Source organism: Oryzias latipes, chromosome 5 (genome assembly GCF_002234675.1).
Source record: "Oryzias latipes chromosome 5, ASM223467v1".
In the NCBI taxonomy this organism is placed as follows: Eukaryota; Metazoa; Chordata; class Actinopteri; order Beloniformes; family Adrianichthyidae; genus Oryzias; species Oryzias latipes.
In genome coordinates, this window is record NC_019863.2 from 14662909 (window position 1) to 14668908 (window position 6000).

Genomic DNA, 6000 nt, shown 5'->3' on the forward strand with positions numbered 1-6000 from the left:
TGGTTAAAATTCAAAGATATTTTAAGAATTTAAATAGAAAAAAAAAAAAAACATATGCACAGTGGGAGTGCCCCCCACCCCCAAAACAATTTTCCCTCAGATAAAAATGTGAGGATTGTTTTAGTCAGTTTCCTAATTGATCATCTGCACTTTAACCCATTAAAAACTGTACGGATGGCTAGCTCCGATATTGTTCGCCATTTTAGTTGCACCTGTAATGTTAGGTTGGGGTTGTGAGGGGCTGTAAGCTAGCGGGAGTGTGAGTAAACAGATAGTTCTCAGCTATGGCTGACGGGAAGAGGAGGTGGGATTGCTTCATGGTAACAGTCCTGCCCACAGCTCAAAGGCACATTTTTAATGAAATCCCGCCGCTCTGTAGAAACAATGTCCTAGAAAATGACAATTTTCTTGATGTAGGCTAAAAACTGCATGATCATAATAAAAAGACCACTGGGAACGCTTCAATGAAAAGATGATTGAGTGGGACTTTTAAATTACTAAAAAGGACAAAAACTCCTAGGTGGTTTTAGAATGAAATCTTGGCTCTCAGTTTGAACTTTTTCCCTAAGTTCTTTTTTGTTTTCTGTAAGGAAATTGTTTTAATTTAATTAAACTTAATTTGATAATTTTCACTGTAAGATTAGTAAGATTTTAGAAATACAGTGTCAAATGTAATAATAATAATAACAATAAGCTTTATTGCAGACTCAAGGTTCATTTTCACACTCAAAGAAGTATAAGAACAATGATACAAAAAGTGTGAAAAAAACAGTGTCATAAAACTATAAAACTCAATGACATAGAAATATAAAAACAATGACATAAAAGTATAAGAACAGTAAAATAACCAAGTATCATTGAACTTAATAAAAACACTAAAAGTGAATAAATCAACAGTTTTTCTCTCTCCATAGGATGAAATTAGCAGGCGTACATTAAACTCGAAATTAAGCAGAGCAACAGATACTAATCTTCTGACGATGAAGTCTCACTTTCAACTCAACATCTATCCATCACTGAATCTGCTCGGTCCCCACTGAATCCTGGGAGCAGAAACTTGGAAGTTTAACCGTCCAGGCCTCCAGCAGCACTTTTCCTGCTTGTCTGAAGTCCTAGGCCTGTTACCAGACCGGCTGGGGGACATAATCCCTCCTCTGCCAAGATAAAGTTCTCTGCTGAAGCTCTAAAGGGAGAGGACTTGTGGGAGTATTATTGGGTTCGGTCTGTTCTTAACTACATCAACCAGCTCCTTTCCTAATGTAGGAGCAGGACAATAGGAATATTTTTTTTTCTTTTCATCTAGTCATTTTTAAGGAGCATTTGCATTCCCTTTAACTGTGGGCAAATTTTGTTTTACAAGTTTTGCATTCTCTTTTAGATTCTGAAAAGGTTGATGTGCCGTTAACATGAATGGTTATACAAAAATAAAGAGCTGAAGGCTTAACATTGTGAAAAAAAATGTAAAATGAAGTTTTGTTGCAGGACTGAATGAATCCTAAATCCACAAATATCCCCCAAAATCTAAATAAAATGCATCACTGAAGGTCTCTGCATCTTTTTTTTTAATTTCATCACAGTCTCTTAAATGATTTATTTTTCAGCAAATTGTCCTTGAAACTGTAAAATGTTTCTGTGGATTATTGAAGTATGATAGTTTTATTGAAAACAACTGGATTGGCTAGTCTTCAGTTATATGCCGATGCACGCTGCATCAGAAATACACGTTTTTCACAGGTGTTTTCATTGTGGCGGCGTGGCTTACGTTCACCTGGTTGATATTCTTGTCACAGGTCAACTTATTAATGTCAGGACTATCAGAGACGACAGGAGAGGCTCTCACAAAGCGATTCCCTGCAGCCCCAGGACCCATCAACAAGGCTGTGCACCATGGAGGCTTAAGAAGGGCCGCCGATTGATAAACTGTCTGTGCCAAGCAAGGTTGACTGACTGACGGCCAGCCGGATTTGCTCAGGTCCACGCTCTCTGCAGGATTATTCTGCTTTACATTCAGGATGGTCCATCCTTTTTTTTTCTTTTTAGTAAACCAAACAAAAAAAATCCTCTGACTCTTTAAAACCAATTGGCAAATAAATGCACGAAGATTGAAAAGATGCTCAGGCATTTGGCATGTAAGGATGATTACAGAAAGCACAAAAGAACAAGGAACCCATCTGCAAAACCAGGATTTTAGAAAGCTCTACCAATCTGCCTCATTCTTTTTGTCCCTCCCCTTTGTCTTTCTCTATCTTCATCTCGTTCTTCTGCTCCTCCTCCCTCTTGTCTCGTTTTCTCTGCTGCCCTGCTACCAACACTACTCTGTAATTTAATCCATTTAGTCATGGCTCCAGATCAATATCCATTTTCTGTGGCCGCAGGGAGAGCTGCTTGAATATGCTTGTTCCAGACAGCGGTTGTGTTGGCCAGCAGGAGCTCCCATGGACCCGAGGGCTGATAAAGATGTACTGCACCAGGGAATCCGAGGAATTAAGCAACGCTTGATTCTAATCTCTCATCAACAGTATAAAAGGGATCAGTAAATTTGCAGATGCTTTGATTAAAAAAGTTCCTCTCAAAAATATGATCTTTTATGGAGGTTCTGGGATGAAAATGACAGAAACACAAGATCATTTCAGGCTAATTGGAGTAGCAAGTATGGGTTGAGTTTGAACTGCAAGTTGGTAACAGTGGAGTTCGTAGCAGCATTTCTGTTATTCTTCACCTTCCAGGATTGATTTACAGTGAGGGCACTGCTGGGATACTTGTTAGTTTACTCCAAACATTTCTGTGCCAAGCTTTTATCGTCAAGCTTTTTAATAAATATCTAAATATGCCTGTAAAAACCAAACACAGTTTTGGGGACATGAAAATGTCTCACTTCAGCATAAAACTGCGACTGCAGCCGCTTGCCAACGGGCAGCTGCAAGCACTGTGGACACTGACAGTGACTCTCCTCTATCTGTTCCACTCTGCTGTGCCTGGCTTTAAAAATAACCATGTTAAATATTCATCTGAAAGCATTTGCATGCAACGTAATTTGAGGTTGAGTTTCATGAAGTCAAAAGGACGAGCAAACACTTTGTAGAGAAAATGTCCAAAAATAAAAATAAAAGGTTAAATTTGTCCGAATAATTTATAAAGGTTTCCACAGAAAAAAAGTTTAAACCTGAAAAAGATTATTGAAAATTAAAATTTGTTAGCAATTATCCAACATTTGAGAATTTGCAATAAGAAGATGTAGTGTGCTAATCAAGGATACAGAAACATTTCAGAACGTTGACAACAATTTGTAAAATTAGAATATTAAGACAAATTAGGTGAAAGGTTTTTTGGGGAAAAAGGATTTTCTAATTGATTTGACACGACCAAAAGCTGTGGATATTAAATTCCCCCTCCAATCATCTTTTAATCCATTGCAAAAGTGTTCTTGGTGGTATGATTGTGCTGTTCTATTGGCAAAATCTCAAAACCTGTGTCGTTTTCTAGGACGTAGTTTCTGCAGAGCTTCAGGAGGTCATTAGAAAATGGCCTCAGAGTTGTGAGCGGGAACGTTGCCTGCTCATATTTCCCATGAGTCTTTTGTTTATACTACCTCCTGCTATCTGACAGCCATTTACAACCTCAAGCTAACATTAGCGGTGCAACAAAAATGACGAGCAGTATGAGAGCCATCCAGACGTGTACAGTTTTGAGGCAGATGCCAGCTCAGATAAGGAAACAAAGACGTACATGGATCTATTTGTCTGCAAGTGGATGTATTGGATTGGAGCCAGGCGCTTGTGTCTTGGCATAGTAGCTTCTACTTTACACCTACAAGCTTTCTCAAAAACCATTTTTTCATCTCCGCCCGATTTACCATGATTTGAATAAACAAATACTCAGAAAATGAATTTAGAATTTAATTGTCTGTATATATGTCCTCCTTAAGAACGTATTAAAAACACCAAAAGTACAAATTTGAGTACTTTAGGACCTAAGTACCTACTTTAGTACTTAAATTGTACCCAGATCATTATTAACCCTGTAAATTTAGTGTAATTGGTTTGTATTCTTCAGTCTTATCATAAAGGGAGAAATACGTAGCTTCATGAAATGAAATAAACCAAACTGTATGAAGCTTGTGAGTGAGTTCCTGCAGAACAACACACAGGGTGTGTGGATGAACATTAGTATTGGGTTTTACGATGCTCATACTCATGAAAGCCTGCATCAAGGCCGTGAGCTGAACTTGTTTTTACAACAGGTTCTGCTATGGAAGGAGCTTAAAGTCCTCTTCTCTCTGTACCAGCCACACAGACCTTTACCTAAATATGTAGGGTCCCCATCTGTGCAACATTTCCCTGCCATTGAATCATTTATTGTCATCTCCTCTTTTTTCTAGCCTGGTTATATCCAACATTTAGCTTGAAAGTTAACTCAAAAACTGGACCTAAACAAAGCTACAGACCCAAATGCTGTCAAAGGTTCATGCATCATGGAAGACTTTGCTTTGTTTAGTGTAAACCCTCTCGGGATTCTTTTCAGTTTTCTGACTTCTGGTCTGATTGTAGGACATGTTTCAGTCCATCTGCTGCAAAAAGCCCGTTCAGATCTGGACCAATCATTGCAAGGTTCTCTTCTCTTTCATTTTTCAGTGAATACAAGACAATCCGGTCTGCTCTGCTGGCATTGAAGTTCCAAGAAGTGCAGGTGGATAATTCCATGAACGGCTGGATTTGTTTAAGATGATGGCCAGCAACAAATAGTTTCTTTTTGTCCTTTTTCATATTATCATATTATATTACACTACAGTGGTACTGTACTTAACGTTAGCTTGATTCAAATGATATAATACTGCCATGGTGATTTCCAACTTTTTCTTTTTAAAGGAAGATGATCAACCTCTCTGACATGAAGACAAATGGAAACTTCAGTCACATGAAGTGCAAACTTCTAGAGTATTTTTGTTTCATCCAATTCAAAAAGTCTAAATTTGGAACAACATCCCTTTATAAATGTTTCATATACCCTTACCTCCAACTTGAGGAGTTAAATATTTTATCAGTGTCCTCATCATCTCAAACATATGGTTTTTATCCATACATGCATATGAAAGTAGCTGCAGATGTAAGCCTCTCTGGACTTTCTATGGTTTGGAGGCCATGTTCCGTCACAAGACTTTTTCAATCCTCTTTTTACTCCACGTTCCTCTACTACTCTAATGTGACGCATCCATTTGTATGGAGCTCTTCCGTTACCCATACGTTCTTTTTTCTTTTTACACTAGTAGCTCAGTTGTTAAAAGCTGAAATAGTTAACAAGTTTAACCTCATTGGTCAGGTGAGGTCTTCTTTCTGGAAGTTTCAGTCAGTGGGAGTTTCTACATGATTGTGGAGCAGTTTGCCTGAAATGGATTTCTGCTGTCACAATACAAACAGATTCAAAGCCTTGAAAGCCTCCAGGAAATTCCAGTATGTTGGGAACATGCATCTAATGACCATCATAGTGGACACCCCCCTCTCTCTGGACGCTTTTTGAAGTTATATTTGTATCTGCAGCAAAAGTCACACAAAACAGAAACTTTTAAGCATCTCTGACCAACACTGACTCACCTGTGTGCAAAGTTAGACCATAAAATCACAGACAAAACTGAAATGAACCAAACTTTATATTTCTTGTAACTTCAGACTCAACTGCCGTGTTTTATGAGAAGACAAGTGCTCCTTCTTTATAGGGATGTTCTCACACTACTTTAAATCTGGTTGGGCTTTGTTTTAGTTTGAATTTGTTGGACAAGAAGGCAGATGAAGCACCCAAAAAGGACTTATTAGATGAACTTCGATTAAAAAAAAGAATTTGACAAATTGATTTGTAAGGTTCTACAAAATTATTTTTTTAGGACATGCACTAAGTTTGATTTATTTATCAATTTTAAGGTTAGCTTAAAAAAACAGGACTCTGATCAAAATAAATCAGATTTGACTATGGGTGTAAATTCTGAAGCAGGAAAAACAATCCTGTTGT